Source organism: Heterodontus francisci, chromosome 33, assembly GCF_036365525.1.
Source record: "Heterodontus francisci isolate sHetFra1 chromosome 33, sHetFra1.hap1, whole genome shotgun sequence".
NCBI lineage: Eukaryota > Metazoa > Chordata > Chondrichthyes > Heterodontiformes > Heterodontidae > Heterodontus > Heterodontus francisci.
The window spans coordinates 47,669,687-47,688,433 of record NC_090403.1 but is presented as its reverse complement, the minus strand read 5'-3'; the positions used below and the strand labels follow the sequence as shown (position 1 = coordinate 47,688,433).

General features: G+C 46.7%; 1 protein-coding gene across 4 annotated transcripts in view; it reads right to left on the bottom strand.

Annotated features, from left to right (window-relative positions):
* Positions 1-18,747, bottom strand: part of LOC137348179 (gasdermin-A2-like) — a 47,262-nt gene that overhangs the window by 22,262 nt on the left and 6,253 nt on the right. Inside the window, exons 2-3 of one of the 4 annotated variants that reach the window (XM_068013497.1) lie at positions 3,384-3,475; positions 116-270 (exon numbers count right to left, since the gene is read on the bottom strand). The exons of 1 other annotated variant lie outside the window; for it this stretch is intronic. The gene's annotated coding sequence lies outside the window, so the exon portion shown is untranslated. The remainder of the gene's footprint in view (positions 1-115; positions 271-3,383; positions 3,476-18,747) is intronic. 2 more of the 4 variants (XM_068013498.1, XM_068013496.1) reach the window with 2 other exon arrangements.

Sequence of the window (18,747 nt, the reverse complement as noted above, 5' to 3'; positions counted from 1 at the left end):
GACCACCGTATTCGATCCCACTCTGACAGTGAGGTCTCCCCCAGACCACCATCTCCACTCCTCCACAATCTCTTCTCCCTCTGCATTAGAATCCCTGACAACGATCTCTCCCTACCTGCAGCTTGGCGGTGGCCTTGTCCACTTGACAGACAGCCAGTCTGTCAATCAACCTGTCAATCAACCTGTCGATCAACCTGTCGAGCAGCCTGTCGATCAGCCTGTCGGTCAACCTGTCAATCAACCCGTCGAGCAGCCTGTCGATCAGCCTGGCTGTCAGGTGGGAAACATGGAGGAAAAATGTAAAGGTTTGTAACTGTAGAACATTCATGAAATCCGCACTTCTGGGTTTACTGCCCATAACTCCTCTGCTCTGCACTCCAAACAAACGACCCGGTAAATATTGGGGCCAGCGTTTCAGGTCGATGACCTTTCATCAGAACTGGAAGGTTAGAGATTTAACAGCTTTTAAACAAGCACAGGGCCAGGGGAAAGGGGGCAGATAAAGGACAGAAGGGAAGGTCTGTGATAGGGTGGAAGGCAGGAGTGATTAAATGCCAAAAGTGATGATGGTGCAATGCAAATGGAGGTGATAATGGAACAAGTCAAGAATTACATTGAAGTTGCAAATGGTTATAGCCGAAGAACAGAGGAGGAGGGAAGTACAGGAAACCTGGCAGTGTCTCCAGCCTTCGGTGTAAGGCTGTTTGTGGCATGGAGAAGGAATTTCCTTTTGGAAAATGTGCAATCAAAGTGTTAAAATAAATCACTGATGTGCTATGGTTCTCCAGAATTTTGCAATGCAGTGTGACTCACTAACACTGAGCAACCCTACAACCTACCCTCGGGCTAGAATTCCATGTAAATTAAATGTTATTGTTATTCAGCAAAGTAAAGTTACAATATGATCCTTGCTACAACATTCTCAAATAAAACAGATTCTGATACAACCAGTATGGGATCCAGCTTACTCACTAACAGAAAAAACTGCATCAACGGCTTTTTCTGATATTCTGACCAACTGATTCATACCTTTGTTAAAGCAACACATGGAGCAATTTCACACTAATACTCTTGTTACTAATATCTCACAGTGTGGTTTCAAACACTTGAGCCCAGATTTTAATTCTAGGTGGGAGCCAAGAGGGCACAGGACAGGATGGGTGTCAGTGTGAGACCTGGCAGATTCCCAGACCCAGTTTGCCATGTTGGTTTGAAGCCCCTGCTGGTAGGTGGTCTGGAATGGAATTCCGGGCAGTCAGGCAGTTATCGCCAGGGTCGTCTGGCAATGATACCCAGCACTGAGGTAAGTGGTTAGTGGGTTGGTCCAGAGGGGGCATTGCGGACAGGAAAGAGAGAGGGAAGCCTGGGGTGGGAGAGGCCCAGATTTTCCTGGTGTGGTCTGAGGAACATTCCTGCTTCTCTGAGCCCTCAGAGAAAAAAAACTAAAAAAATCTAAATGTATTCACTGTGGGGGCCTGTTCTGGCCCCTCTCCTGCCTCCCACCAATGGGCCCAGCAATGGGCATGACTTGCAAAATCAGCAGTTAAAATTGTGCTGGTGTCCAAATTGCATCATAGGACCCTAATATTTACATATTGATGAGGTTAACACCTGCCTCGGCCGAGTGCGCCAGATGCTGCCAGAAATCTGGCAGTTAAAACGGTGGCGGGCAGGAGTCCGTTGGGAAGACACCCAACTCAATCCCATTGGGTGGGTTATAATTGTCCCTATAGCATCTAAAATACAGTTCCGTCTCTCCCTCTCTTCTGCTACTGACTGAAGTCATACTGAACACAAAGGAAGTTGGTTGTGGTTATTGGAGGCCAACCATCTCAGTCCCAGGACATTGCTGCAGGAGTTTCTCAGGGCAATATCCTAGGCACAAACATCTTCACCTGTTTCTTCAAGGATCTTCCCTCCATCATAAGGTCAGAAGTGGGGATGTTTGCTCACAATTGCACAGTGTTCAGCACCATTTGCAACTCTTCAGATAATGAAGCAGTCTGTGCCCACATGCAGTGAGACCTGGACAACATTCAGGCTTGAGCTGATAAGTTGCAAGGAACATTTGCACCACATAAGTGCCAGGCAATGCACTCACTCCAATAAGAGCGAATTTAACCATCTACCCTTGACATTCAATGGCATGACCATCGCCTAATACTCAACCATCCTGGGGGTCTGCCTTGACCAGAAACTTAACTGGACCAACCAAATAAATATTGTAGCTGCAAGAGCAGGTCAGAGGCTGAAAATTCTTGGCAAATACCTCACTTCCTGAATTCCGAAAGCCTTTCCCCCATCTACAAGGCAGAAGTCAGGAGTTTGATGGAGTACTCTCCACTTGCCTGGATGAGTAGAGCTCCAGCAACACTCGAGAAGCTCGACACCATCCAGGACAAAGCAGCCCGCTTAATTGGCACTCTCTCCACCACTTTAAACTTTCCCTCCCCCCACCACTGACACATGATGGCAGCAGTATGTACCATCTACAAGATGCACTGCAGCAACTCACCAAGGCTCCTTCGACAGCACCTTCCAATTCCACCTTCTACCACCTGGAAGGACAAGGGCAGCAGGTGCATAGGAACACCACCACCTGCAAATTCCCCTCCAGTAACACACCATCCTGACATGAAAACATATTGCCATTCCTTCATCATTGCTGGATCAAAATCCTGAACTCCCTATCTCACAGCAATGGGGTGTACCTACACTGTACAAATTGCAGTGGTTCAAGAAGGTGACTCACCACCACTTTCTCTAGGACAATTAAGGATAGGTAATAAGTGTTGGCCTTACCAACAATGCCCACAATCCATGAACAAATAAAAAACTCCCCTCTCCTACTTCCTCCCTTCATCTGTCTCCCCCCTTTGCCCCCTCCCCCTCTTCCCCAGCTCTTTCCCCACCCCCCCTCCTTTCTCTTCTCTGGCAGTCCCCGCTGCTCCCTCTCTTCCCCCTCTCACACCCCCCTCCTCCCTCTTTCTCCCAGCTCTCCCCACTCTCTCTCCCCCCTTCTCTCTCCCCACTCTGTCCCCTCCCTCTCTCTCTGCCCCCCCATCTGTGGCTCTCCCCACCTTTCTACCCCCAAATCTCCTCCACCCACACCCTCTCTTCCTCCCCTCTGTTTCTCCTCTTTCTCTCACCTCCTTTTCTCCCTCTCTTCCCCTGCTCTCTCCCCCTCTCTCTCCCACTCTCCTCTTTCCCTCTTCCTCTCTCCCCACACTCTCTCTCTCTCTTGCGCACACACAGAGGATACAAAACCACTTGAATTCAGCAGGCCAAAACAAACACAGATAGAAGTAATGGTTGCACACACTCTCGTACACCGTGGTACTCTGTCCCTCCCTGAACACTATAGTGATATCCCACAGACTCACACTTCTTATTTTGTTGCAGTTCTTCCCATCTATGTGTCCTCGGTCCAAGGTCTTGTTATCTGGTGTGCTGATTCTCAGATTTTTAAACCTGCCTTAACAGAAGTTGAGAAAATTCCGATGACATCAAATGGAACGCCCTTCATGAAACTTTTTCACAATTTGTTTTGCTTGAGGGTGGGCAGTTGAGGTAATTTACAGAACGAAAACTATTGTGTAATTTCCATCATGATGATATCCTACACACATCACATAATAATTGTTACAACCAGGTGCGAAAGGTGTCTAGGGGTCTGTTACTATCTTCACCTGGTCTTATTGTAACAGGGTTTAATTTTAAACACACTGTGTTTTGAGCTCCCATTATTATGAATCCTTGTTCACAGTTTTCCAATTATAAGACAAAGGGCTGAAGTTTACTGGCTCGTCGTCGTTGCCGGGAGAGGCCCACCTCGACCCGTGACGGCGAGAGGGGCCAACCGCATATTACCGGCCGCGGCGGGACCTCGGTGCGCCCCACCCCCCGCCACACCAAGGCGGCAACACAATCAACATATAGTAATGATTATTTACCTTTGCTGATTATGCAGCCCACTGCCTCTCCACCGACAGTGCCGGATTTTTCGTTGAACAGGCGACCGTCACTTGCCGTCCCGTTCACGATCTGAAAAGCCGACGGTTCCTCACTCTGCATTATGGAAGGGAGGAGGGAGGGGAATACACAGGGGTTTCACTCTGCATTCTGAAAGGGAGGGGGTCTGGGATTACTGGAGGGAAAGCTATGCTGGCATGAAGGGAGGTACCGTGTACCATCCCTCCATTAACAGTGTGCGCTCTGTGTTTATTAGGGGGCAATGGCACACTTGGCACCCTGTGCCAGTAAGGGCAGGAACATTAAGGTTATATGAATGGTGGGGGCAATCGATACAGCTGGTCGCATCTTGATGTGGTCATGCTGTGCCACTCTGAGTGTTGGCCAAGATGGGCGATGCCATGGCAGGCCACATAGTTGATCCAAGGAAGCAACTGATGTACCCGTCAACACCAATCCATGCCCTGTTAGGATCTTTCATATATATGCAGGGTTCAACTTTATTTATCACATGGAAATAGATATGGCTCATCCTACATTGTGTGATCCTCTGCACATGAGGATCCGTATGTGCCAGAGGCAATATCAACAGGCAGGTGTGATCCACGTAGAGGCCCCCAGTAATGAGCAGCAGCCCCCAAGGGGAGCCCGCCATTACGGTTGCCGTGCATCTACAGGCCCCACATGACATGCCATCAGATGTCACAGCACCAGCGTCAGAGGAGATTGCGCATATAGAGAGGGTGGTGACATGTCTCTGTGCTCTGCTCAAGGATGACCTGCACCTCATGGGCTCCGGTGGACATCCCATGCCTTTGTTCCTCATACTGGTAGCGGTTCTCAAGCCTGATACCTCTGCAGCCTTTTAGGGACCCACCAGAGACCTTTGTGGGGTCACACAGTCAGCAGTGCATCACTGCATCAGGGAGGTCACCAATGCCCTGCACCGGAGGGTGGGAGGATGCCCACTTCAGCACAGACTCTCACAGCCAGGCCCAGATGGCTATTGGTTCTGGCACCATTGCCCGACAACCATAGGTTGTAATGTTCATAGACTACACTCGTGGCCATCAGGCCTACTGCCAGGCTACCACCTGCAGATGTCACTGTTAAAGGAGCCCTCTCAGTCTAGGTGAAGCTGGTATGTGAACACTGCAGATGCTTGCAGCAACTGTGTGACTGCTTCTCAGGGAGCTGCCATGACACCTGGGTCTTGCGCCAGTCCTGGCTGCCACCACTGTTCACTGAACTGGCTCAGATGGAGGGGTGGCTTCTTGGAGATAAGGGCTATCCTTTGCAGACATGGCTCCCACCACTGCTGCAGAAGAGAGATCAAAGCCAGCCACTGAGCTACATGAGCCACCATTGAGCAGGAGATCACCGTGCTGAAAGAGCACCTCCAACGCCTGTGTACTACAGGCTGAAAAGTCCAGCTCCTTTCTTTGCTGCTCTGCACAACCATGCACCCACTAGGGGCCAAGCCTCGCATGATGAGGAGAGACGTCAACAGGATTCCTCCTCGGACTATGAGGACGCTGAGGACCTACAACGTGAAAGACGCATGGGAGGGCAGATGGCACCCAGGCTCTGCATGCAGGGCTAGCAGTGAGCTAGGGATGTACGGAACTGGCTTATCAGACAAAGGCTCTCTGCTCCATAGGAACCGACATGAGCTCTGCAAACCACACATCACCCTCGCTCACCTGCTGTGCACCAGTCCACATCTGCAGCATCCCTGTGTAAACCATTAGAGGCAGCAGCTGGACTGAGCCAATGTCCATGTCACTGCATCCGTGGAGATGCTCATGTGTAATGGTGGCATGGCAATGATGTTATTGCATACATTGGCTCTTCTGAAGGGCCAATGGTGCAAAGAGATGTGACATTGGCACTACATGCTGGCACACATCATTCACACAGAGAAAAGGACACACATATTGGTGAGGAACATTTAACGAGAGACATATTTACATTGCTGTGACACCTGTGCATTCCCATTTGTGTCAGTGTGTTCTCTTCAACCTCTGTAATACCTTTTATGGTCTATTTAAGTCTCACGTCATGGAATGTACAAATTTAAGTTTATTCACCCAGGTGCAGCACGTCTACAAGAAGGAATGTTACACTTCAGTGGGAGAAGAGGATCGCAACTTCACAGGACACTGGGACACAGCAGGGTAAGTATGTGGTAGCAAAGCGTAAAGTGCTAGGGGTCACTCAGCAGGTCAGGCAGCATCTGTGGAGAGAGAAGCAGAGTTAACTTTCAGGTCTGTGAACCTGGACAAGTTAACGCTGCTTCTCTCTCCATAGTTGCTGCCTGACTTGCTGGATTTCTGCAGGACTTTCTGCTTTGCTGCCAGATTGACAGCAGCCCGACTCTTCATTAGTCAGGTAAGTATATCTTTGACAGCTGTCAGGAAGCAGGTGCTGGGTGCTTAAAATGGGGCCCCAGCACCTGCTGCACAGCTGTCAAAGGGTTCCTCACTGCGCCGAAGGTCCTGCCTCTCCCCACGTAATATCAGGGGGGAGGCTTGGCGCAGTGATGCTCATGAGCATCTGCGCGTAATATCACGTGGGCTCTGTGGTGGCTGCTAAATGCAGGTGCTGCGCCGAGTTGAAAGAGCGCCACCGTGCAGCATGGCGCCCAAATAAAATTCAGCCCAAAGAAACCAATTCACACAGACTTTCTCAGGTTTAAAGAAGAAAGATGAAATTTTATTAAAACTTAAAACTTAAACTCTAATTCGGTTCATGCCTAGGGATATACAACGTGCCCACGCTCGCATGTGCATGTGATATCACATGCAGATAGGGACAGAAAAGAGAAGAGGAAAATATAGTAGAGAGGGGTTTGAGGCAATATTACAGTGCTTCGAGCTCACTGTAGTCCTTTTGTAAGTAGTCTTGCTTTTCGTTGGGGCCCAGTAGTCTTCTTAAAGCTTTGTTCACGTAGGAAACCTTTCTCTCTTTGAGTTTCATGTGTTTTCACAAGATTCAGTTCCATGGGAAGGAGATGGAAGCAGGCAGACAGGGGAGGTTGTAATTCTTGCTTCAGTTCCAGGAGAGATCTTTACTCCATGAGCACACGGCTTTATCGCTTCAAAATCTGTTTTTCCAGTTTAAAACTCCCCTAGTTGGCCAGCAGGTGGTCATGTGACTGACTGACTTGACCAGGTGTCTTCTGTGTATCGGGGCAGGGACTGGTTCCCTGTGTTTCAACATTGTCTGGTTCTATGCAAATGTCTTTCCAGTCAAGCACTTGCAATTTTTAAAGTTTTAATATTCATGTGGCGAAATAATGTGTGCCTCAGTCTTAGCAGGTGGGGTGTTTGCCTGACATAATGTAAATCCATAGGATGCACACAGTTACATTGGGCATGTCTGAAGTAACTACTAGGCTTGCCAACAACATTTCGGGTAAACCATGTCTCTTTAAGCAAGAAAAATAATAGCTTCCCAAACAGAAGGATCTAGTTCACTTATTCCCAGCTTGAATGGATTTCCCGCTTGAAGCCTCAACAACACAGTTTTATTCAGAGACTCCATTGACTTGAAACTCTTCCCTCTGCATGACAAGAGTCTGACAACAAAAGTAAAACGGAAATTTATGGGTGAAAGTGATTATTCCTTAAAGGAGACCGAATTGCTCCATACCTTTAAATGTTATATACAAATGGACACTTACATTTCTAAATCTGGAGACGTAGAATGGGTGGATGTCAGCAGAAAAACTTTGCACCAAGTCCCAAATGGAGAGGACATGCCAGTTCTTGAGTGCCAACAAATCATTACCTACCACACTTGCTCCTTAAGTGGATGATGAGGGATGAACTGAAGTGTGATTGTGGCCATAATTCTCAGACCATGGAATGGATCACAACAACCTTCCCACTAAGGGCTGTTGTGGGAGGCACCTCATTTCACTCCACGGCATCTCAGAAAGTCAAGCTGGACATCCCGTTATAAACCTTTCCCATCATATGAAAATAGTAGTAGAATCTTTGCTTATTTCAACATAACCTGTCACAACAAATCTTAGCAAATATTAACATAATGAGCAGCAAGCAGCAATAATAGTCAGAGATAAGATGCTGAACTAAAGCTTTCAAACAGGCTTCAAAGCGGAGATCTGTGCAGGGCAAGCTGGCGTGGTGCCAGCCAAACTTGGAATTACATTTTAAAGTAACCAAACACTAGCTAACTGCTTCCCTTATTCTGTAATAATGATGGTGCTTTATTTAATGATAAACTTACTACAGCACAGCTTTGCGACCATGCACACGTGAAGCATGCCTACACACTCATGCACACGCCTCAAACACATGCATCGACCCTTGCAGTAATATACACCACACATAAGTGTATATACACACACATACACACACACACGGAACCATAAAATAAAATCATAACATGTCAATCCACTCTCATGATGTGCATATCCCCTCTAAAAATCCATGTCCTTGCTGATCTACGTTGGCTTCCAATTCCCCAGTGCCTCCAATTCAAAAATGTCACCCTCATGTTTCAACCTCTTCATGGCTTTTCTCCCAGAACACTTGGTTCCTCGGACTGTGGCCTCATGTATATCCCCCACGCCATCGACTCAACATTGGAGGCCATGTTTTCAGCTGCCGAGGTCCAAAGCTCTGGAATTTCCTCGCTCAACATTTCCGCCTTTCCAGCTCCCACTCCTCCTTTAAGACCCTCCTTAAAACCTTCCTCTTTAGCCAAGCTTTTGGTCACCTGTTCTAATACCTCCTTCTTTGGTTCAGCATCCACTTTTGTCTGATGCTCTCTCTGTGAAGCACCTTGGGGCTTTAAAAGATGCTGTTAAAAGATGCTGTCTAAATGCTTCCTGTAACCAGTCATTGATCAAAGTAAAACCATAATTGCAAATAGAGGGAAGTTTCATCTTGAGTCTTACATGAGAAGTAGCGTGAAAATTCTACTGGCTAAATAGAGTTTCATCTTGCCAAATTATGCCGACATCTTTAAATCCATCAGAGTTTCTTGCAAGAGTAACCTCAGCTGTGTTGGGGCAGATAACACAGCCCACAGTTAATGATCTCCTGATTATTTAAATACACCCAAGTCATGACCACAACCCTATTTTCAAACAAAATCATGTGTTACATTGATTAAAATCACTCACTCAAAACCATAGCACAAAATTAGATACACAATCACGGGGCAAAATCATAACCAGTTCATCCACAGGTGACAGTGCGGGTCCTGATACACTAAGCTGCCTTGACGGAAGCAAAACTATACTTCTAAGTATGAGTGGCACTGTGCCAGCCTGCAATGCACAGATCTCCTTTTTGAAGCCAGATGGAAGCATCTCTGAAGGCAGTCAGAAGGCAGCACTCCTTTTAAATCAGCGAAATGAATCGCATTTCAAATCAGACACCATGTGGGTAGCAGCCCATGGGAGCTCGCTCCATATGTGTGACTGTTTTGTACTGTGCATGTTTCTCAAGTTGAGAAAGGGTATAGGGGGTAGTGGGCAGGGGTAAAGTTTAAACTTGATGAACTTTGTGGGGCGGGAGGAAGGTCGGCAGCACAGGTAATTGTTTTGGGGGGTAAGGGGGGAGACGGCAGGTAATTACTTCTATGCTTATCGGGGGTGGTTGGGAGAGGGTCAGGATCACTTTATATAAATTTCTACATTCACTATTCCTTTAAATATGTTCCGCGGGTAGGCGGTGGCGGACTGGTATTATCACTGTACTAGTAACCCAGAGGCCCAGGGTATTTCTCTGGGGACATGGGTTCGAATCTCACCACAGCAGAAGGTGGAATTTGAATTTAATTAATAAATCTGGAATTAAAAGCTAGTCTAATGATGGCCATGAAACCATTGTCAATTGTTGTAAAAACCCATCTGGTTCACTAATGTCCTTTAGGGAAGGAAATCTGCTGTCCTTATCTGGTCTGGGCTACATGTGACTCCAGACCCACAGCAATGTGGTTGACTCTTACATGCCCGCTGAAATGGCCCAGCAAGCCACTCAGTTGTATCTAACCGCTACGAAGTCAATAAAAAGGAATGAAACTGGACGGACCACCCGGCATCGACCTAGGCACCGGAAACAACAACGGCAAACCCAGCCCTGTTGACCCTGCAAAGTCCTCCTTATTAACATCTGGGGGCTTGTGCCAAGTTTAGGAGAGCTGTCCCACAGACTAGTCAAGCAACAGCCTGACATAGTCATACTCACGGAATCATACCTGACAGACAATGTCCCGGACACTGCCATCACCATCCCTGGGTATGCCCTGTCCCACCGGCAGGACAGATCCACCAGAGGTGGTGGCACAGTGGTATACAGTAGGGAGGGAGTTGCCCTGGGAGTCCTCAACATCGACTCCGGATCCCATGAAGTCTCATGGCATCAGGTCAAACATGGGCAAGGGAACCTCCTGCTGATTACCACCTACCGCCCTCCCTCAGCTGATGAGTCAGTACTCCACCATGTTGAACACCACTTGGAGGAAGCACTGAGGGTGGCAAGGGCAGAAAATGTACTCTGGGTGGCGGACTTCAATGTCCATCACCAAGAGTGGCTTGGTAGCACCACTACTGACCGAGCCGGCCGAGTCCTAAAGGAAATAGCTGTGAGACTGGGTCTGCGGCAGCTGGTTGGGGAACCAACACGAAGGAAAAATATACTTGACCTCATCCTCACCAATCTGCCCGCCGCAGGTGCTTCTGTCCATGATAGTATTGGTAGGAGTGACCACCGCACAGTCCTTGTGGAGACGAAGTCCCGCCTTCACATTGAGGATACCATCCATCGTATTGTGTGGCACTATCACCGTGCTAAATGGGATAGATTTCGAACAGATCTAGCAATGCAAAACTGGGCATCCATGAGGCGCTGTGGGCCATCAGCAGCAGCAGAACTGTACTCAACCACAATCTGTAACCTCATGGTCCGGCATATCCCCCACTCTACCATTACCATCAAGCCAGGAGACCAACCAACCCTGGTTCAATGAAGAGTGCAGGAGGGCATGCCAGGAGTAGCACCAGGCATACCTCAAAATGAGGTGTCAACCTGGTGCAGCTACAACCCAGGACTACTTGCATGCCAAACTACGTAAGCAGCATGCAATAGACAGAGCTAAGTGATCCCATAACCAATGGATCAGATCTAAGCTCTGCAGTCCTGCCACAAACAGTTGTGAATGGTGGTGGACAATTAAACAACTAACTGGAGGAGGTGGCTCCACAAATATCCCCATCCTCAATGATGGGGGACCCCAGCACATCAGTGCGAAAGATAAGGCTGAAGCATTTGCAACAATCTTCAGCCAGAAGTGCCGAGTTGATGATCCATCTTGGCCTCCTCCTGAGGTCCCCAGCATCACAGATGCCAGACTTCAGCCAATTCGATTCACTCTGCGTGATATCAAGAAACGACTGAAGGCACTGGATACTGCAAAAGCTATGGGCCCTGACAATATTCCGGCAATAGTACTGAAGACCTATGCTCCAGAACTTGCTGCACCCCTAGCCAAGCTGTTCCAATACAGCTACAACACTGGCATCTACCCTGCAATGTGAAAAATTGTCCAGGTATGTCCTGTACACAAAAAGCAGGACAAGTCCAACCCAGCCAATTACTGCCCCATCAGCCTACTCTCAATCATCAGTAAAGTGATGGAAGGTGTCATCAACAATGCCATCAAATGGCACTTGCTTAGCAATAACCTGCTCAGTGACGCTCAGTTTGGGTTCCGCCAGGGTCACTCAGCTCCTGACCTCGTTACAACCTTGGTTCAAACATGGACAAAAGTGCTGAACTCAAGAGGTGAGGTGAGAGTGACTGCCCTTGACATCAAGGCAGCATTTGATCGAGTATGGCATCAAGGAGCCCTAGCAAAACTGAGGTCAATGGGAATCAGGGGGAAAACCCTCCGCTGGTTGGAGTCATACCTAGCGCAAAGGGAGATGGTTGTGGTTGTTGGAGGTCAATCATCTGAGCTCCAGGACATCACTGCAGGAGTTCCTCAGGGTAGTGTCCTAGGCCCAACCATCTTCAGCTGCTTCATCAATGACCTTCCTTCAATCATAAGGTTAGAAGTGGGGATGTTCGCTGATGATTGCACAATGTTCAGCACCATTCTTGACTCCTCAGATACTGAAGCAGTCCATGTAGAAATGCAGCAAGACCTGGACAATATCCAGGCTTGGGCTGATAAGTGGCAAGTAACATTCGTGCCACACTAGTGTCAGGCAATGACCATCTCCAACAAGAGAGAATCTAACCATCTCCCCTTGACATTCATTGGCATTACCATCGCTGAATCCCCCACTATCAACATCCTAGGGGCTACCATTGACCAGAAACTGAACTGGAGTAGCCATATAAATACCATGGCTACAAGAGCAGGTCAGAGGTTCGGAATCCTGAGGCAAGTAACTCACCTCCTGACTCCCCAAAGCCTGTCCACCATCTACAAGGCACAAGTCAGGAGTGTGATGGAATACTCTCCACTTGCCTGGATGGGTGCAGCTCCAACAACACTCAAGAAGCTCGACACTATCCAGGACAAAGCAGCCCGCTTGATTGGCACCCCATCTACAAACATTCACTCCCTCCACCACCAATGCACAGTGGCAGCAGTGTGTACCATCTACAAGATGCACTGCAGCAATGCACCAAGGCTCCTTAGACAGTACCTTCCAAACCCGCGACCTCTACCAACTGGATACCGAGGAGGGCTATTGTCGTCTGCAGGGGGACTTGGATAGGTTGCAGTGCTGGGCTGAAAAGTGGCAGATGGAGTTTAACCCTGAAAAGTGTGAGGTCGTCCATTTTGGAAGGACAAACATGAATGCAAAATACTGGGTTAACGGTAGGGTTCTTGGGCATGTGGAGGAGCAGAGAGACCTTGGGGTCTATGTGCATAGATCATTGAAAGTTGCAACTCAAGTGGATAGGGCTGTGAAGAAGGCATATGGGGTGTTAGCGTTCATTAGCAGAGGGATTGAATTTAAGAGCCGTGAGGTGATGATGCAGCTGTACAGGACCTTGGTAAGGCCTCATTTGGAGTACTGTGTGCAGTTCTGGTCGCCTCATTTTAGGAAGGATGTGGAAGCCTTGGAGAGGGTGCAGAGGAGATTTACCAGGATGTTGCCTGGAATGGAGAATAAGTCTTACGAGGAAAGGCTGAACATTCTAGGCCTCTTCTCATTAGAAAGGAGAAGGATGAGGGGTGACATGATAGAGGTTTATAAGATGATCAGGGGAATAGATAGGGTAGACAGTCAGAAACTTTTTCCCCGGGTGGAGCAAAGCGTTACAAGGGGTCATAAATTTAAGGTGAAGGGTGGGAGATATAAGGGGGATGTCAGGGGAAGGTTCTTTACCCAGAGAGTGGTCGAGGCATGGAATGCCTTGCCCGGGGAAGTTGTTGAGTCAGAAACTTTAGGGACTTTCAAAAGGCTTTTGGATAGGTATATGGATAAAGGAGAATGATGGGGTATAGATTAAATTGTCCTTGACAGAGGACAAAGGATCGGCACAACATTGTGGGCCGAAGGGCCTGTTCTGTGCTGTATGTTCTATGTTCTATGTTCTATGTTCTAGAAGGACAAGGGCAGCAAATACATGGGAACACCACCACCTGCAAGTTCTCCTCCAAGTCACGCACCATCCTGACTTGGAACTATATCGCTGTTCCTTCACTGTCGCTGGGACAAAATCCTGGAACTCCCTTCCTAACAGCACTGTGGGTATACCTACCCCAAATAGACTGCAGCGGTTCAAGAAGGCAGCTCACCACCACCTTCTCAAGGGCAATTAGGGATGGGCAATAAATGCTGGCCTGGCCAGTGACGCCTACATCCCATAAATGAATTTTTTAAAAATTGCAATTTAGTGCTTGAAGCCCTTTAAAAATGGCGTTGGCGCCTGCGCAGTGGTGCCTGATGCCATTGCCACAGACGGGCTAGCTGCCCCCACCATGTCATCAGGGTGGGTGTCTGCCCTGCCCATTTAAACGAGCCACTGCATGAATATCGTGGTGGCTCCGCGAAGGGATTACATCTGCCGCCAATTTTGGCGGCGGCAAAGTAAAATGCAGCCCGCTAAGTGGAGGCCAAGTGCTTGAGTGTTTCCCACTAATACCACAATTAAAAAATTCCCTCCAGTCCATTGTTTAAATTATTTTAGTGAAAACTAAATGTTATCATGGTTGTAAACTGGTCTGGATTTAATGATTGTACTATTATGAATTTTATGGTAAAATTTTTGAGAATTACAAATCTATCTGCCCTATTATATAGAATTGCAACATAAAAATAGGTCATTGCTCTATACCAGTGTTCAAGTTTCGCACAGGCCTCCTCCCGCCCTACGACATCTCACCCCATCAACATATCCTTCTATTCCGTCTCCCTCAAGTACTTATCTAGCTTCCCCTTGAGTGCACATATCTTCCACAAGCAAAGACTTCAGAATTGTTCAATATAATAAAGGTTGAGCCATTTGTTTGATGGGAGAGCAAGGGTTAAAGACAAATAAGTCAGATGTGCAATGGATGCTCCTTTAAAAGACTATCATCTATCCATCATTTACACTTCCAACAGAATGTGGAGGCTTGTCTGTCAGGGCATAAGTGGAAAAGCTCAGGGAGATGAGCTCCACATGACTGAAAAGTGGATTTATGGACCTTACTGACATCAATCTTGACAGAAAAATAAAACTCATATCATTTCTTTAGGTTTAAAAGTAATTGGATTCTTCTTCACTCCTAGCCTTCCCTCCTGCATTTCTAAAGGAAGTCACTACCCAATAAATAAAATCACTAAATCCTTTACAAATCAGAGGATCAATCTGCTGCATTCAGTACTTGTGCCTCAATCTGTCTCTTGGTAGAATTACATAGAATCATAGCATGATACAACACAGAATGAGGCCATTTGACCCATCGTACCTGTGCTGGCTCTTTGGTACTATGCAATTAGACCCAATCTCCTGCTCTTTCCCCATAGTCCTGTAATTCTTTTTTCCTGCATGTTTTTATCCAATTACCTTTTGAAAATTATTACTGAAGCTGCTGCCACCACTATTTCAGGCAGTGTATCCCAGATCACAGTAACTCGCTGCATAAAAAATTGTTTCCTCATAAGGCCTCTGACACTTTGCCAATCACCTTAAACCAAAGGTTACCAACTCTTCCGCCATTGGAAAGAGTTTCTCTTTATCTACTCTATCGAAACTCGTTCCAAATCCAGGCTGCTATCAGTGTTGATCTGCAAATCGTTGTAGATCAGACTCTAAAATAATTTGTTCTGCAAATCAATTTAGACCAAACCAACAGAAAACACTACAAACAAAAAAGAAAAATCTTACACACAATCAGCAAGAGCTCTGAAATGTGCTGCTGAGTTTAGGTGAAATGTGGCTGTGGATTTATTCCTTTGTGCAGTGTACTGAGCACTAATAAAATGGAGTAAGCATTCTATGCCAGGGTCAAGACTTTGTATTTAAATATTATACTTGGATTGGGAAGTCTATACAATACGAAAAAATGGGAAGCGGTTTGGTCTATTGGGATTCTGCAATTGGATCGGAATTTTCCTTCAAGTGGGTTATTTGTTTGTCTAGACTCCACCGTAATGCAAACAAGAATTGCACTCAGTTAATTATTTTTTCTTCAAATACAACTCCATGTTTAAAACAAGTTGGCCTTTTCTTCTAAGGAATTCTAACATTTTTTTCCCTTTCTCAGTACATCTCCTTGTTTCACACGCGCTGTTCTCCGAGCAGAGAGGAAAGTCAGGCAGGCAGTCAGCAATGGGCACAAAGTTGCTCCTGTATTCTGCACTGATTGGTATGAGTTTAGCAGTCTCCTACAGAGAGGCCCCGTTGTGGCCAGTATGGGAAATGAAAAATATCACGTCAGTGCAATATGGGGCACTGTTCTGAGTTGGAGCTGAGGTAATTATTAAGGTGGAGCTCAGGGAACTTTCTGTCTATTTATGCTGGAGTTTGTGATGCTGAACTGGGAATGTGTTCCATTTCCCTTATTTTCAGCACAAGTATTACAAAAAGTGGTAAAACAGACACCAAAAATACTTGTATTTACTGTACAAAATATTTTAAATAGCAGTTAATAAAACACACAGTATCCTGGGCTTTATTGGTGGGAGCATAGAGTACAACAGCAAGGAAGTTATGTTGAACTTGATGCTTCTGTTTTTCGTTAAAAAATATTTTTTGAGGAATTCATAGACAAACTGAAGAAATGTTGGACCAATTTTTTTTTCAAGAGGACACTGAAAGAACTGGTTTGGCAACAATGTTTACAGGTTGTCACATGACTCAGGTTAAAAAATAGAACCGAAACCCTGGTAACTGGGGGAAGATGTGTACAGAGAAGTGACAGTCACGTGCCTTTTGACAGACAAGCCCGGGAGCAGCCACGCACACCTGACAGAGCAGCAGACATGCAATCTTTTGGTTGTAGTGTCAGTGTTTACCTTCTGGAATGAGATAAAGTTAGTGTCTGCTGTTGAAGTGTCATAGAGGAAGAGACCAGATTCTTGCTGAATGTTTAAAGAGTCAAGCCTGCAGAAGGAGAAGAGAATTCCCAAGGATGGAGAGAAGACCACAACCCAGTTCAGCTTTCCAGCACTTCTCTAAAAGATCCTGAGAAGTCCACTGTGTCAACTCATCTCATCTCCTATCTTTGAAGAAAACCCTATTAAATTAGTTCTTCAACGCCGCCTGAAAAGAACTGTTCTAAAAATCCCAGTTACCCGTCTATGTGTACTCAGAGGTGAGACTATATGCCAGTTTTGGAACACAATGTATCTCATCTGTTGTTTTCTTCAAGAATGAGCAAGTATTCAGCCCAAGTTTTTTTTTGTCTGTAACAGAGCTCTGAACAAAAATCCCTTTTATGTTTCCAGTTAACCGATGTATATGTGTGTTTGAGTGTAAGGGGCTAAGGTAAAAAGGGGACTTTAAAATTTTAATCTGTGTGTTTATGCTTTACTTCGTTATTGGTTAAAACTTGTTTTATAATAAACTGATAATTTTGTTGTTCATTAAAGAAAGTTGCTTAGTGTGTTTTATTCTGGGAAAAATAGAGTATATGATTGACCATATCGGAAGTGGGAAATTTTAAATATATGTTGTGACCTGTGGAGAAGTGGAACTAGGATAAACGATGCACTCCTCCCGCCTCGGTCATAACATTATATAAGGCACTACGGCCTCAGCTGAAGTATTGCGTCCAGTTCTGGGCGCCGCACTTTAGGAAAGATGTGAGGGCATTGGGGAGAGTACAGAAAAGATTAATGAGAATAATTCCAGGGATGAGGAATTTCAGTTATGAAGATAGATTGGAAAAGTTAGGACTGTTTTCCTTGGAGAAGGGAAGGCTGACAGGTGATTTGATAGAGGTATTCAAAATCATGAGGGGTCTGGACAGAGTAGATAGAGAGAAACTGTTCCCACTCGTGAAAGGATCAAGAACGAGAGGGCACAGATTTAAAGTAATGGGTAAGAGAAGCAAAAGCGACACGAGGAAAAACTTTTTCACGCAGCGAGTGGTTAAAGTCTAGAATGCGCTCCTGAGGCAGTGGAGGCAGGTTCAATTGAAGCATTCAAAAGGGAATTAGACTGTTGTAGGAAAAGGAAGAATGTGCAGGGTTACAGGAAGAAGGCAGGGGAATGGAACTAAGTAAATTGCTCTTTTGGAGAGCCGGTGCAGACACGATGGGCCGAATGGCCTCCTTCTGCACTGTAACATTTCTGTGATTCTGATTTTCAAAATCTCTATCAATTATCCTCTTAACCATCTTTTCTCTAAAGAGAATAACCCCAGCTTCTCCAGTCTCGCCACATAACTGAAATCTCTCATCAATGGTGCCATTCTAGTAAATCTCTTCTGCAACCTCTCTAAGGGCTTGAGATCCTTCTTAAAGCCCTCTCTAAGGCCTATGAGACAATAATCTGTGAACACAAGATGACCCCAAGATGGTATCTGTGTACCACTGAACTTGGTGGGAGTCGATGCTCCCTGTTGCTTCACACTGTCACAAACAGAGGCCAGGATTTTGGGTTTTGGATTGGGACCCCGAAGTCAGGGTCAAATGGGTTTCCCGATCCCACACACTGTGGGGAACTGTCAGAGGTGAATGAGTGGCCAGAGGGCACACTCGCTGTCCAATTAAGGATAGCGGGCGGGTTCTTGAAGCTGGAGGACCGATGGGAGGCCCTCCAGCTGGAAAAAGCTGCAGCCTGCCGTTTCAGGTAAGAGAATCTTGAGGCTGAATCTTGAGGCACCCTGCAGATAACCTCAATTAAAAAATAGCCACAGATACCGGGCCACTATTGTGGAGGGGGAGCCCCTCCCCAGGGTGGCCTGTGGCCACCATTGTGACCAGGCAGGAAGGGAGGGCCTCAATGTCAACCTGGAGCATTGGCCCCCAGACCGTCGGTCTGCTGCCGGGAGGGGCCTCCAGACAGCTGACCTGTTCCCCATGCCACAGTGATGGGGCTGGGGGGCCAGTAGGCTGACTGGAAAATCCAACTAATACAAGTATCCTAAATTGAAAGAAGTACAAGTAAATTACTGTTTGACCTTGAACGAGTGTTTGGGGCCATGGACGGTGGGGAGGAGGTAAAAGGGCAGGTGTTGCATCTCCTGCACTTGCATGCAATTTAGTATACTATATTCACTGCTCATGTTGGGGTCTCCTCTACATTGCAAAGATTAAACGCAGACTGGGTGACGGCTTTGTGGAAC